The following is a 17,229-nucleotide window of genomic DNA, read 5'->3' on the forward strand; positions in this document are numbered from 1 at the left end:
CTCCAATCAAAGAAGCATCCATGGTTACTATGGCCTTGGGTTGAGGGAGAATGAATAGACAACCTTGCAATAGTTGATCTAAGTGAATCCACCACCAAAGGAATCTCTTGCAGGCCTGAGTTATGTTGATCTTGATGGGCAAAGGTTGATGTAAGATGGGCCACTGGGTTGCCAATGTTCATTGTAGAATTCTCATATGATACCTTGCTAGTGGAAGCAAAACTATCACCGCTACATCAACCCCAGGGTCTGTAATACCTTGCGGTCTGGCAACAATGAACTCTGAATTATTCTGCTGACTTGAAAATGAATGGTTTGAACCCTCGGTAAGGACAGAGATGGACTGATGTTGCGTTCAAATTGGCTCCTATGAACGCTAGAGACTGAGAAGGTTAAAGCTGAGATTTCTTGTGGTCAATTGTGATGCCCAGATTGGAAGAAGTCTGGAGTACAGAGTCTCAAGCTGTTATCAAGAGATGCTTGGTCGAGGTGGTAAGGAGCCAGTCACCTAGGTATGGAAATACTCAGAATCCCTGTAGTCTGATGTGGACTAGTACCACTGCTATGCATTTGGTAAACACCCGATGGGCTGTGGTGAGACCAAAGGGCAGTGCTCTGAACTAGTAGTGACTGGCTCCCAGCTGGAAGAATACGTATCTCCTGGACCATCAGTTCATTTTTATGTGATAGTACGCATCCTGGAGATCTACAGAGCATATCCAGTCATCCTTGTGCAGGAAAGACAAAATGAACTGAACAGTGACCATCCGGAACTTGGTAAGCTGAACAGACTTGTTCAGAATGTTGAGATCCAAGATTGGCCTCCAGTGCCGTTTTCTTTGGCACTAAAAAGAATCTTGAGTAAGTTCCAGATTCTTTCTGGTCTGAGGGGACCTCTTGGATGACTCTCTTCTCTAACAGCTTTTGTATTTCTAAAGCTGCTGTCTTCCTCTGACTGGTTGGAACATTAGGAATTTTGTTCTTTGGCAGGAAAAATGGTATTATATAGCCTCTAGAAATGATCCTCTGCACCCAAGTATATTTTATTAAATCTAGCCAGGCTCTCTGGTGCAAGGATAAATGACCCCCAACTGCCTCCACAGGTGGACAATCAGGCCTCCTTTCAGAAGCGCTGATAGGGCCTGTCAGAGAAAGAATCACTGGACCCCTGGTTCTGCGGGCCTCCTCTGCAGTGTGGTCTTCCATTGCAGTTACCCCCTCTGCCTCAGGGGAACTTTCTCCACATGGGTCATGAAATGGACCCTGGAATTTCTTGAAACACATCTTTTGACCACCTCTCCGATTCCTGGAAAAGGATCCTTGAGAGTCAAAAAATGTACACTAACAGCAGACAGGATCTTTCCATATTTCTCACACCTGAAGAGTGTGTCTTTCACCTTGGGGCCAAATAAAGAACTTCTGTCAAAAGAAGCATTTTATGAAGAATGACTTGAAGGGCTCCACAAAATCACACAGGCGCATCCAGGCATGTCTCCTGATGGAAACGCCCAAAACTGCCTCTCTTGAGGCTTCTTCAGCTACATGGAAAATGAGCCTTACAGATGAATTCAAAATAGACTGAAGGGTAGCTAAATGTGAAGTAACAGAAGACTCCGCTTCAGCAGTACTAGTCCCCAAGAGGGTCTTTGAGAGTTCCTTGATCACATCCCTCTGTAATCTGGTAAAGTGTGCCAAGTAGTTCAAGGATCCGAGTGTAAAGGTTGCTGCTGCATATACTAGCTTCCCAAATCTGTACAGCACCCTAGACCCCCTGTTATGCAGGTGGACAGAAGAATTCTGTTCCATGAGATCTTTTTTGGTGGCTTTCCCTACAACCATAGCATCTAGCGGTACTCCTTTGTTCCAAAACTTCCTTCCTTTCGGTGGTGCCAGGATCCTACCTGGTCTCTTGGGGATCATTTCTACAAAATCTGGTTCCGTCCACGCCTGCTGAGAGATCAAGTCAATGAGCTCACCAGTGGGCAGAGTCGCCCAGGAGGTAGATGGGGCAGCACGAAAAACCTCCAGGAATACAGATTCCTCTTGAGAAAGGTTGTCAGTAGACTAAACACCCCTTTATTTCAGAATTTCTAAAATCTCTCCAAATGAGACGTCATAAGATGGTGACCTTGGAGACCCTTTCCCTTCATCAAAATCTATATCTTGAGACTGACTCCTGAGGGGATTCCCCTCTTCCTAGAAACTTATTCGGTGGGATGCTCCAGAAAAATACTGGAAGACAACAATGCCCTGTGGGTCGCCTGGATATTTTGGGCTGGCTGCTCTTGTGGAGTAGAATGCAGAGGCTTACAACACAAAAACATCTGAGAACCAGAAAGAATATCCAAGGGGGGAAGGAGCCATCTGATCTCTTGACAAGAATACTCTCTACACCACCTCAAAGACAGAATGCCCTGGGGAGAGAGAAACTGTCAGAGCCGAGAAGACATGCTTCTGGACCAGCGGTTCCCTCTGACCCAAAGACACCACCACTGAGGCAAGAGTCAGAACTGAGCTATCGAAGGCTGAGGCTCCAAGAGGCAGAGAAAGCTCTGACAACTTCAGAGTCAACCCTAACCCCTCTGACATGCTCGGAGTCAGTATACTCAGAGAAGGCATCAGATCTGAAGCAGATGCCACCTGGATACTCAGATCCGAGGGCTCATAAACCAAAGGATGGATGGTAGAAGTAACCAGAATAGGTGGAGATGTACAAGTTAAGGCCTCCAGACTCAGTGGGGTAGGGACCCAGAGAACTCCCATCTGAATTTGTGTAAAAAAAAAAAAAATGTTCTCATCATTCTATCCACGTCCACTTCTGTGAGACTTCTGTACAAATGGGAAGAGGTGATGGAGGGAGAATGACTTCTTTCTAGGAAGGGTGATGGAAGCCAAGGTGGGAATGAATCCAGAGATGATGCATACCTGGTTCTGGGTATTGAATCTGTATGTAAGGCGTTCAGTCTACTGGTTAAATGCAACCTTAGCGGTAAAGAACACTTCCAACCGCTGTCCGAACCACAGCAACAGAACAAAAACCAAAAAGCTGCCTTCCTCCTAAGAATGCGTAGCAAAAAACTACCTTCAAGTTAATGCACAGGATATCCAAATATCTCCACTCTTGGCAAAGAGACAAAATTAGAATATAGGGAATTATTCTGGCAAATTATTTTGGAGGCTACAAACGTGCCAGGTCTGAATGACGTGGTTTCGCTTCTCCCAGTATTGAAGTTAAGAGCAGCAAAATTATAGTTCTGCAGCTCTTGTCATGTTCTAATTCTTCCAGTAGATGGTAGTAGAACATATTTTCAGAACTATGTATTTACTTCTTAGTGGTAATATACAACACAAGCTCCAAATATATATATATATTTTTTAACAATATTTATATTGCTTTTATATTAAGATTTTGAACATTTATGATGTCAATTTTGTTTAGTATTTAATCTGTATGTAATACAGTGATATTTTAAAGTTTTTTTAAAAATGTTTTTAGAACCTTTTGTTTTCTGCTTACAAAAATGGACAGAAATGTTTGTATTCCTTTTGTTTTAAATAGCTGTTTTGAATATTTAATTGGCATTAATTTTTTATTGGCCAATCCTTTATTGAATTTAGTATAAATGATGGGTATTAAAATTGACAACATTTTTCACTTCTGAGGAAGGTGTTCCAAAACCTATTGGCAGTGTTAAGCGTTATTGCGAATAAAGTGTTTCAGTAAACCCTTGGATTTTCTTATTCCGGTCTCATTCCCTCATTTGGTTCTCCAACAGCGAACTTGTGTGTGTGGTTTAACTACCAGTGATGGTAAATAGGAGAAATACCATCAAGCAGTAAGGAAAAATGTATCAACAATGGTACAGAGATTACACGCGTAAGAAAGAGAAAGTTGGCTGATAAGCACCAAGAGGGAAAGAATTAACAACTATGGTAAAAAAGAGTTTACAACAGTAAGGAGAGATAAAAGATAAAGGGAAGATAACAATTAGAAATACCAGCAAGGTAAACAACAAACAAAGCAGCACTTACTCTTTCTGAAGAAAAAGATTCACTCGAGAGCTGTAGCGACCATATCTGTTCCCAATGGTGGCAAATGAGATCTGAAGAAGGAGGGGGCTAAAGCATTATGGGTAAGGGAAAAGCTCTAGAGTTTGTGGTTTCCACAAACTGTAGAACAGTGGCAGAGTCAGATATGAGACTCAGATCCAGACCCCTGTATGTTGAGGAATGAATGAAAATTGACATTATCAGATAATGTAGTTATGGGCCCAGGAAAATGGGTTGACAATATTTTATCTTTCAATCATTATATGAAAACATCTGTCAGAAAAATCCATCTATTTAACACAGCTAATTGCCAATGGACTATCATCCAGATCCACAGAGATCATCATTCCCTTATATTCAGCAATGACTACACCAAATGTTGAATAGAATGCCCTATTTGGGCTGTACCTCACAAGACATACCAAGTAACTAGAAAGACCCTTGAGACTCCTTACTAAGACAATCGTGGGCTTAAAGACCCTGAGCTTCCCAAGACAGGCTGGAAGCATTGTCCCTTTATCCAGTGCCTTATAGACTGTTGAGGAGAGATCTATGCCTCACCATCTATGCTATTAAAGACAGAGCTGTCCTGGATCTCCTGTATTTCTACAAGTCTAATAGTTTCACAAACACCAGAACCAATTACCTGAATCTTTACCATCAGATAAAAAATATGTGAGACGCAGACAGACTCACCACTCAGCACCTCTCCCACCTATGGAACACACCATCTCTGCAGCATCATCACTTTTTTCCTTTATCTTTTTGCCTCCTAGCCTGTCACCCAGCAACCCTCCCTAACAGCAAATGGCCCTAGATCCCTTGCAGTGAAGTCTTACTCTCCCTTTTAGATCCATATGGGGGGGGGGATCTTTTACAGGTAACCACCGTCATCCATATAGGAATCAAAGGTGGTCTGTGCTCCCGCCAGCATCCTAGCTGTGAGAACATTCTGTTTATTTTTATGTTAACTCCACCCCCTTGATGGTGACATGCCCAAATCAAAAGGGCTGCCTGCTCTGCAATCACATATATGTATGCACGCTCCTTCACACATGAAGGTAAGAGCTACCATCAGTTTAGGCAACCACAGAGCATGCATTTGCAACTGAGAGCTGCTTTATGGTGCTACTTGCAATATCTGCCCCACTACACTGGAATGTCAGAAACAGCCAGCAGAGACCCTTCCTCATAATTTGCACCGTCTATACTCCCGCCTTCCCATCAGTCACCAAATCCACTAATCAAACCCAAATTGTCTAGGTCACAATCAGTTCTTTATCCCTCCATGCCACTAGGAGATTTCAGTACATCATCATACTTCAGATGGAACCTAGATGACTGAATGGCTACTTGCAAATATGCTGTGGGCTTGACTGACCTAGCCCTTCTAGATAAAGGGGGTATAAGCTGAGGGTAGCTACTGTCAAAATGTAAACCCTCACAAACTGAAATGCCTTCAAATTCATATTAATCCTATAAGTTTAAATGAGTTTCATTTAACTAGTAACTAATGGGACAAATGCAGCTCTTTTCGGCTTCAGACCCAAATACAACACCTTTAAGGCCATCTTCTCACAGATTAATAACATTACACTAATTCTGAAAGAGGTAAGCATACACCAGGCATCAAATGAATGGACCACATTTGTTACACAAACTTAGAGTACAGTTTTTACATCAAGGAATCCTTCTGTTTCAGGAACTACCTACTCAACAAAGCCTTCACTACATTCAGTTACACCTTCAACCCAACACCCTTTGCTCACTAATATGGGTTTTACTAAAAGATCAGTCTTATGTTCTCGACTTTTCCACTTGAACTACCCAACTTGGATAGAATTCTTTATGTTGAAAATAGTTATCACCAGAGCATCCTCAATTCAAAATGAAATTGCTGATTCTCTACAAAATGACTTAAACCTCTATTCTGAAACTGGATGCATACCAATATATTAACACTAAACACTACAAAACATGTAAGTAATGTTATTTGGGACTGGTAGAAGACAAGAATGACTCATCAGCTCTATGAATACAAATATTGGACCCTAACTTGTAGGCGCTGCCAGTTATGGATGAATAAAGATGCCTTGGCCTAGCACTTGACCAGTCATTATCTTTTCTACTTCACACCTGCATGACAAAACTGTTATTTTCTTTCTTTGTTTTGTTGTACCACTAAAATGTTCCCAGGTCATAACTGTAAAAGGTCATTAGAACAACACATGCACCCAGTTAAGCAAAGCAAACAAACAAATAAATAAAATAAAATAAATGTCGAAAAGCTCACAGAAGGTGCTTATACAACTCAAAGGTAGCACACATAATATCTCACATTTTAAAAAAGTGTGGCTAGTCAAGCCATTGCAATTAATATTCTGTTGCCTAGGTTAGAATTCTCCTTCCTAGAAACTGCCTTGCATTCTTTTCAAAACTTAGATATCCCTAAAGAACTTAAAATAAAATATGAACATTCATTTACCTTTGCCCTTTTCCAGGAGCACCACTGTTTTTCTTACAATAAACAAATGCAACTGACTGCCTCTGTAAGGAACAGCTTCTTTTCTGTCCTAACTTATAAACTGCTAAATGATTACTACTGCCCTCCACTTAAACAATTCGTATACTCTGGATGTTCACCCTACATACCCACGAATGTAAATGTCGACTTCCTTATTATACCATAGCAAGCAGAAGCAGTAGCCAAATGGCAATTTTCCAAATTGGCACCTTAGCATGGAAGTAAAATTCCACAGCAGATCAAGCCTGTTAACACCCTGAAGAACTTTAGAACATCCCTATAGAAGCATACTACAGAAATCTCCCAAAGTCACAGTTTCAATAATCATGGTTAATCAAGTTGTCCCAGCCTTCATGTTGATCCCACATAATGAAAATGTACCTCAAACCATTAAGAAGTTGCTATTAATTTCTGCGATTTATATCTAATTTCATGCAAATACCACAGGCCATTAAGGAGTTGCTATTAATCTCTCTAATGTGGATCTCATTTCTTGCAATCTTGGTGCATACTAACTTGCCAATATTACTTCCCGTTGTTAAACTACTACACATTTGCGCTACCATTATTTACTTATGCTTAATTGAGTCCTCTTTCAAGTGTATCTCAGGGAAAAAGCAAAAGGGGATGGTGGGAGGGTGCTAATACTTCAACAGTTATCTATTCAAACATCTACTGTCTTTTTTTTTTAAAACAAAAAATATCTTTATTATCACATATGACATAGGCAATCTCACAGATAAAGGAAAACAAACCATATTCACAATTTTAGTTGCAAACATTATATATCACAAACCATGTTGACATAATTGTAGTTGCAGACGTTATGCATCACTTATAATCTATCCAGTCAGTAAAGTCAAACATTGCAAAGCTCATTTAAATCTTGATTAAACCTTGTCCATCGTCTGTGTGTATTGTTCCCACAATTCCCATTTTTCCTATGTAATTTTCTCCTACCCTTTACTAAATATCCCAATTCCAGTTGTCTTATCTCTGTTACTATAGTCACTACTACTAGCAAAGTTGGTTTAGACTTTCATTTCCATTTTCTATTAAGTGCTTTTTTTTTGGCAGCCACCATAAGTCGTCTCAGCAAGGCCTTACTATCTCTGGGCAATTCTGATTCTGTATCATAGCTCAAAAAAAAAATTCCTTAATTACACCAATTTGCTCATACTATCTCTGACAGAGCAGTCTGCAAATAATCTTCAAAGTCTGCCACCTCATTATACTCCCAGAAAATATGTTCCCAGACAACTCTTTCTTCCAATTCACACCTCTAACATTTGCTGTCTACTTAAAACAAATTATTTGGAGTGTACTTCTGGTATAAAAATACCTATGTAAACACTTGCAAGCAAAGATCCTAAATCTTCTAGACTTCGTTGCATATTTGGGAGACATACATATATCCCCCACTGTTTCTTTGTGAAATGCTTATACAATCGTTTTTTTTAGTACTTTCTAACCTCCTCTGATTGATTCCCACAGTTATGCAGTATTTTGTATGCTCTACTAATTATAAGTTTTTTAACAGAAGCTTCCATTCTAGATTCTGCTAAAAACTCTACCAATACTGGTCTTTCACTTAGGAACCCCCTATTTCTTTCTCTTTGCCTATACTCTGGTATCAACTCTTGATAGGGAAGGCAATCGCTATCCTCCAGTCCAAATAAATTCTGGTCTTCCTCTTATTCTGTTATCTTCCCCTCTCTAATTGTTTCCTGCCATTACCTTGGTTCTTTTACCAGTTTTCTCCAATAAATTACAGTTCCCTCTTGCCTACGCTTTGTATCCCTAACTGCACCCATACCCACTGGCAGAATCAATCACCATTCCTGTGTTGGCTCAGTTCTTAGAATACTTTATAAATACAATATTCTGCATGATTACTGTTATTCTCCTTAACGTTCTGCATCTAAAATCCAATTCTCTACTTGTTTCTTGAGCTTCCTCCAGTTTCATCATCATCTTCCCTTTCCACTTTGAACTATAGACTTCTGCCTATGGTATGTATAGGAGCCTTAACTGTTTAGCTCTGAAATACATTGTGAAATCGGGTAATCCCAAACAGCCTTATTCAACTGAAAGAAGCAGCTTATCCCACTTGATTCTTGCTCTCTTCCCCTTCCAGATAAAATATTTCAGCTCTATTAGTTGCTATCCACAACTCCTCTCTGGTTGATAAAAATATGCCCAACTTGTGTATACGACTAAAGGGGACTAAAAACATTTTAACTGCTTGTATCTTCCAATTTCTCAGTTTTTGTATAATCCTTTGTTTAGACTCTTCCCTTATAACCTTAGCTGCCACACCAAAATCTTTTTTAATCCACACCCCTAAGTACTTCATTTCATCATGTCCCCATAAATATGGATATTGCTGAACCAATCTGTGTGTGGGTACATAATTTAAAGCTACTGACTTACTTTTAGCTTCATTAATTTTGCATCCCGAAAAGATCTGAAACTGCCTCAAAAGGTTCCACAATACTGAAATCTCTTTCTGGTTTTATCAGGTATAAAATAATATCATCTGCAAATAAAGCCAGATTTTCCTAACTACCATATCAATTATATCCTTGAATTTCTGAGTCCCTTATTTTCTATGCCAGTGGTTCTAAATATAGTGCAAATAAAGGGGAAAAAGGACATCCCTGTCTGGTTCATCTGCTCAAACAGAAATGATCAGAGAGGAACCCACCATCTTTAATTTTCACCTCCAATCCCTCATATATCCTCCTAGTCAACCTTATAATTTTATCAGGGAATACAAATGCTTCCATTGCCATGCTAAAACTCCCAGCTTACTCTGTCAAATGCTTTCTCTGCATCAAGGCCCACCAACAACAGTGGTATTTTCTTACATTTAGCTTCCCTCTGATCATTAATGTTTTGTTAATGTTATTAGATGTTTGTCTCCCCTCCACAAAACCACAATGATCCATGTCTATCAATTTTGGCATCACCTTTGGCATTGTTTTAGCCACTATAGACATAAACACTTTATAATCATGGTTTAGGATTGAAATGGGCCTGCATGAAACTGGATCTGATGGGTCTTTACCATCTTTAGGTATTACAGCCACCACAGCTTTCTTCCAGGAAGTTGGTGCTTCTCTTCTTAAAATACTGTTAAACAAAACCTTGCAGACTTTTATCAGTTTTTCCCTCCCAGCTTCCAAACTTCCACAAGAATACCATCTATTCCTGGGGATTTTCCTGTTGATTGGTTATACATCACCATTTTTATCTAATCTCCTCCTATCCTATTAGTAATTGAGCCTCATCTACCTCTAACCTTAGCATATTTAATTCTTCCATAAACATTTCCATTTGTACCTTTCCTTGATCTCCATTTCTCTGCTTTATACAGACTTTCATATAATTCCCAAAATATTTCTAGTACTTCTACAGGATCTCTTTTTATCTTCCTTGTTATAGGCTTCCTAAGCTTGGTGACAACCCTTTCTACTATCTGTTGCCCAAGTTGTGCTAAAAGTTTTTGTGCTCTGGAATTATCAAAACCAGTTGCCAATCTTTCTAAACTCATGCATATTATCAAGGTAATCCTTTATTTTCTGCTTAGCACTCTGCAATTGCTCCTCCTTTTGTTATGTGAGATTCCCTTTATTCTGCAATACTTTAACATGTGTCAGTCCCTCTAAATAATTCTTGTTGCTTCCTAACCAGCTCTTTCTTTAATGTCCACCATATTTATAAACTCCACTTTAATTTATCCCACTTCCTAGCTATATTTTCAGAAGAAATTTCTGTCTCCTCTAGTAACTCCTGAATAATTTCCACTACCCATTCGTTAAATTTCTCTTTTTCACAGATATGTGGGAAAGTGCCAGTGTCTCATTTTTATTTCATTACCCTGCATTTTTATTTTAGTTATTATTGGCACGTGATCTGAAATAGTTATTAGATGCATATCAATAAACACACATGCAATGCAAATTCTGTCCAGCCTAGCCCATTTTTTGTATCATGGGGAATGTGTAAAGTTACTAGAAACTCCTACTACTGAACTCACATCCTCATTGCCAAATATTTTCATAAAGTTTTTCAAAAATCTACATTCCTATGTTATATTTTCCCTTCTGAGCCCCTGTGACACATCTTCCCTGCTGCAAATCAAATTCCAGTTGCCACTTGTAAATAATATTCTATGCTGAAAAACTGATAATTTCTCCCAGAATATTCTTAAGCTACATTATAGCAGTTTTAGCTGAAATAAAAATATGCCAGTGTAATCCTCCTTCTTTGCCAGTAACCGCTTAGTACTACAGATCTACCATTATTATTTTATCCTCTTTTATCACTATTGAAGCTCCTCTTGCAATTAATATAAGTACTTCTCTTTTCCTTTGCCCCATGTTTTCCACTGAATAACCATCCTGAAAACCTTTCTTTATCAAATTCACATTATTTTCTTTCCAAATATGTATCTTGTAACATAGCTATTTGCACTCTACAGTTTTATATAGTTCACTACTTTCTCTCTCTCTCTCTCTCTATATATATATATATATATATATATATATATATATATATATATATATATATATATATATATATCTGTGAAATCATGAACATTTAAAGACAATATCGAAAGGCTGATTACGTTAAAAATTTATTATGCTCACCTTTAATTTGTAACACTTTTTTTTTTAAGTACCCAGTTCCAGCTTTTGTGTTACATGCACACACTGTTTGGCAGGTTGACCTGTTATACAACTGTTTCTTCTTTTATCCATTTGAACCTATGTCACATCTTACAAAATTTTTTGTTTTATTGAAGCTCTCAAAAAAAAAAAAACCTCTCTCAATACACCCCAAAATATATTAACTTAACATTAACACGCAAAATTATGTACATCTTCAAATACTGACATTTTACCTTCCTAATATGAATAACTGTCCTAATCTAACAGCCACACTCACAAATGTGGGGGTAACCTAAAAGGAAGGCTATCCGTGCTAAGATGCATGGTACAGTCTCTGCTAAGTGCTGTCTGGTTTTGTCTTCTCTCTATTGTTCTAGAATGAGAATACACTTGAATGCTTTCAGAAAACATCATCTCCTAGTCATTGAAAGAAAGCCATTAAAAGAGAGAAGTGCTCTTTTTTATTGCTCTTTATCAAAATGACTCCATTGAGACATGAGAACCACATAAAGGGCTACTTCTACAGCTATTTATTTATTTGCTAGAGGACAGCTTTATTATATTCAATGTCTTTTTATTTGTTTTCTCTTAAAACGTATTACTTAATAAAGCTAAAAGCCTTAATCTAATCATTTCCCTATGCAAGAATGAGAAAAAAAAGCACATCATTTTTTCTTGTATCATAATCTTTTGAGCAGACTTTTTTTTAACACTGCTGTGCTTGCATTTCTTAAAACTGTTCAAGGAACAAGAAAAAAGAAGGGGAAAAAAACAGGGGCACCTGTTTACTTTAGCACCCCCATTACACTTTACAATACCAGAGAAAACTTTACTTTATAGCATGCATATATCATGCACTACACAAATATTACTGTTAACTCTTTCCTTCCTCTTCCCCTCTCCTAAGTGTTCCTCCAAACATTATTGACATGTAGTAGTGCATATGCTTTAGAGTCCCTACAAGTTAAACACAGTCAAAAAAGTCCAATATTTCCAGGTTTTCTTGTTCTGTCATGTTTCACAAATATAATTAATACTTTATAATCCCCGATTTGTCAATTTTCAAATTGCTGGTTTTATTCCTGTTTATCTCAGTCTCCTAAATCCAGTCTCTGCTTCCGTTCCGATGTACTCTCAGCTCTTCTAGTCAACTTTTGCGTGTTTTTTCTGCCTCTCAAGCTTTTTCTGTTTAAATACTAGAAAAGTTTCACTGGCACAGTCTTTGTGGTCTGTTACCAGAAGACGCAAGAAGCAGAATCTCCTTCTGTCTCACAGCTCACTTTTTGTTGGACAAATTTTTGTATTTCCTCCTTAGCATGTTCTGCATCAAAAATTATTTTTTTTCCTCCAGGAAAGAATATTCTGAAGATAGCTGAATACATCAGTTTGAATCTCAAGCCTGCTGCTTCTTTACATTCCCTGATTAGTGGAATAAATTTACTCCTCTTCTGCCTGGTATACAGTGAGTAATCATTTTCTCAAACACTCTACTGTTTCCCACTTTTAGTACTTTGTCTTTCTGCCATATTGATGTCAAAATCAACTTATTCTGCTGGTAGGATTGCATCTTTACTATTAAAGGTCTAGGTTGAGTTCTCATGGCCAGGTTTGGAGCATACACACGATGTGCCGTTTCAATTAACTCCAGATGTGGAATACCAGGCCAGTTATTTATTTGTGCTTTCATAAAATTAATTCAGTCTGTTTCACAAAATGACACAGACAGAAAGGTATTAAATAATGACCAAGGCCAGTTAAAGAAACCTAAACTTTAATGTAGAATAAAATGTGCAAAAACCAATACAAGCTCCAGCACCTTGGCCAAAATGGCTCCTGAAAGGCCTTTTTGGCCGAAGCGCTGGAGCTTGTATTGTTTTTTTCACATTTTATTCTATATTAAAGTTTGTGTTCCTTCCAGTTTTTTCCGGTACAGCAGAAAAACTAAATTTTCCCACATGCTCTGTCCTCTAATTATATTATTTTTTGAAACAGCTCTTCTTGAACTATCTCATATTCAGCCAGCCTTTTCTTCATTTTGACCTCCAATTTTTGGCAGTTTTACTACTTCATCTGAATATGAATATCCGTTTAAAGCTGCTTCCATTTTATGAGCCTTTTGTTATTTGAGTTTATATACTCCATCTGTGTTTTCTTTATTTTAATCAGCTCTGAGTACATTTCACTTATTTTTTTCCTCTAGGTTACCGAAGTCAGGTTTTGCACCAAAGCTGGAGCTTGCACTGCTTTTTGCTGAACAGCTGCAGAATTCTTCCCAGTCAGTGTTTTTTTCCTCACCTTTTGTGGTTGATTTTTTTTCAGGCTCTCTGAATTTCTTTTTTTGTTAGCATCCAGGCGGTGCGCTTACTAGACAGTTACCGAATTTTACCCAAAAAATTAGTTCACTGGTTTTCTCTTCTGAGTTTCTATTTTCAGACTGGGAGAGCTGAAATTAATCTGTTATTCAATTTGCAGTCACCTTGGAAGTCCAGCGTCTACGGTCATGTTGGGTTAACTTACACAACTGCACTATGTTACTCATTGGATCACCATTGCAGTAGGCATAACTATATTGCCATAGTGTAGGGAAAAAGGGTGGCTTAAGAAGGGCCAGAGTCTAAAAGTCCCTCTAGAAAAGCCTTATCAAACCCTGCTCTGTCTCTATGAATCTAGTTAGCAAGTAAAGGTAAAAGTGTACACTGAAGACCAAGTAGCTTGCCTGTAGAATACATCTAATATCCATCCTGTTCCAAAAAGCCTCAGAAGTAGCCACAACCCTGGCTGAGTAAGCTTTTACCTTCTAAAGCGGGCTTTTACCATGGTGAGAGTAACACAACTGAATAGCTTGAGACAGCGGTCTGTAAATATTTTGTGAAGATACAGGCAATCCTTTTTCATTCCATCAAAGGAAGCAATAAGGAAAGTTGGTCAGATTTCCTAAAATCTTTAGTCCTGTCCCGGTAAAACCTTAACTGTCTGTGGACATCTAAACTGTAAAGAATTCTCTCTTCTTTTTTTTTTTTTTTTTTTTTTTTTTTGGGTTAAGGAAAGAACACAGTGAGCTGAATGGTCTGTTTTAAAGTAAATTTAGAAACAACATTAGGAATAAAGAAAGCATTAGTTGTCTGTGAAAAATCAAAAAAGGTTGCATATGCATTAAAGACTAATTCAGAAATCTGTCTAGCTGAAGTTAGAGTAATGAGCAGCACAGTCTCCGCTGTGAAAATTTTAAAAACAGACTGTAGGTTCAAAAGGGGACAGAGGTGAACTTCAACACAAATTAATATCCCAAGAAGGGTTTTGCTTTTTATGTCAAATGTGCAATACCCTTGTCAACAACTGTTGGACTTGAAATAAAGAAGAAAGGGAGATCCAAAGACAAAACAACCAGAAAGAGCATAAAGGTTACTTCGATAAGAGTACTCTAGACCGGAATTGAGCAATACAGACAAGTACAAAGAGATCCCCACTTGAGATTAATCTTATTCTCTTTTTTATCAACAGCTATAAAATCTTTTCACATTTAGCTAAGAATGATTTTCTAGTAGCAGGATTTCTACCCTCCTTTAACACCTGATGCACATCTTCAGAAAAAAGGTACCTAAAATGGGATCGAAAACCTACCATCCATTAAGTCAGATGGATATTTTGAATGTTGGGGGTGTATTAGAGATCCCTTGCCCTGTGTAAGCAAATGCACTCTGTGAGGAGTTTTTTGGTGATTGCTCCTGACCAGGTGCATGACAAGGGAGAATCACTGTTGTCTGGGGCCAAACATGAGTTACCAAAAGCCTCTTTGCTAGTGTGTCTTGATTTTTAGAATTCCTGTCCATGGGAAAGAAAATGCATCTGTTTTTGAGGCCTTTTTTGCAAGGTGCCCTAGAACAGAACTGGTTTAGTTGTCTGTTGAGATAGCAGGCAAACAGATCCCACAGGTGGGTAATGTCTTGGAAAACCTTAGAATGTAGCATCCACTTATGAGGGTCTATCCTGGATCTGCTGAAAGAGCCTGCTACTGTGTTCTCCTCTGAATGAATGCATGCTGCCTGAAAGGTTGGATTGTTCTGTATTGCCAACTCCCAGGCAAGTATGACTAACTTGAAAAGGAGGTAGAATCTTATCCCATTATTTGTATACCACAACACTGTGGGGTTATCTTCAATTACTACCATGTGACCTTATGTCACAAGATGGATTGCCAACTGGCTCACTGACAGAACCCACACTGTGAAAGTAGCAGACTCCAAATCCGACTTCAGACCAGTGACAAGTGGAATACCACAGGGTTCAGTCCTGGGTCCTCTCCTGTTTGGCTACTTTTATGAAGTACAGGCTAACACAGAAGGTCTTTGGCTAACGAAGTTCACAGATGACAGCAAACTAGGAGTCATAACTGAAACTCCTAACAGTGTGGACATCCTACAAAAGGGCCTCACTGAGACAGATGCCTGGTGTCAAAGCCATGGCCTCAAGCTCAATGCCAAAAAGTGCATTGCCATCCCCTTTGGTAAAAACTCTGCACCCATGAGCTACCACATAGGTGGTAGTCTACTTAACACCAAAAGTGTGATAAGAGACCTTGGGACACACGTGGACAGTAGTCTCTCCTTTGATAATCACCTCACCACAGTAGTCAGGAAATCTTTCTATGTGGCACTCCTCATCACAAAAGGTTTCTCATCCAGGAAAAAAAAAAGAGGTAATTGTTCCCCTCTACTCGTCACTCATTAGACCCATTATAGAGTACAATGCCCCTTTTGGTATGTAACTCACAAGACATCTACAACAACTGGAAAGGCCGCAGAAATACCTCACAGAGAGGATTACAGGCCTCAAACAGATGCCCTACACAGACCGTCTCAAAAAAACTCAAGCTTTACTCCATCGCATATCGCCTACTCAGAGGCAATATCTGCCTAACATGCAAAGCTATGTCAAACCCAGAGCTGTTGGACACCCTCCACTTAAAGAAATCCCAATCCCTCCGAGCTACACAATTTAGGGACCTAAAGCTTGTCACCACAATAAACAGAACATGCTGGAGGGATAGATTCCTGTCCAAGAGACTTCCCATACTCTGGGGAGCGATGGAAATGAGACAACCATTCAAATAGAGAAAAATATGAATGCCTTGGAGTCTGCAGAAGGATATCATAAGGGCAAGGCACTGAATATTCATGGAGGACTGGAAAGAGAAAAAGACAAAGACGTAAACTGATAGTGCAATCCCAACGCAAAGAATCTTAGGTAACACCTGTGCTTTTTATTCATTGGAATATGCTTGTAGGCATTATCCAGTTGTAGAGTGACCAGAAACACCATAAAACAGAAAGGGAAAAGAGTTAGCATCTTAAATTTTATTACAAAAATAAATGTTTAGTTTTGAAAAGCTAAAAAGAGGTCTCAATTCACCTTCTTTCCTGGGAATGACACACATTCTCCAATAAAGAAAGTGTCTTGTTGCGATGGAGGGACTGGCTCTATCACTCCTTGAGACATCATATCTCACAGAATTTGAGGAAGCAGATGGTTCTGGTTCTTTGTAGGAAGAGGGATGCCTGCTTAAGAAGAGGATGCTCACAGCAGTCTATCTATTTTGAATTATTTTTAGAACCTGGACATTTGAAGTTGTTTCCAAAGATGAAAGCAGGTAGATTGCCTGCAATTTGAAAAGGAAGACCAGTGTGAATAGGGAGGCAGATGGAGAGGTAAGGAAAGCATGGGTAGTTAATGATGTTTATTTTGAAAACTGGGTTCTTGGGATACCTCTCATTCCTTTTTAATTCGACTTGCCATTTTTTCTTGTACTGATGTTTAGCAGATTTTTGTTGGAAAGATTTAAAAAGCTTCTAAAAAAGAGACCAGAAGAAAACTTAATTCCTCTGATATTTTAGGGAAACAAAAAAGTTATTTGATTCCTTGCATTCATTTTCCCCATTCTTCCAGCTTGATGACTTTAGTTGAAGAATTTCTAAATAGAAA

Source organism: Protopterus annectens, chromosome 11.part0, assembly GCF_019279795.1.
Source record: "Protopterus annectens isolate FY-2018-M chromosome 11.part0, PAN1.0, whole genome shotgun sequence".
In the NCBI taxonomy this organism is placed as follows: Eukaryota; Metazoa; Chordata; order Ceratodontiformes; family Protopteridae; genus Protopterus; species Protopterus annectens.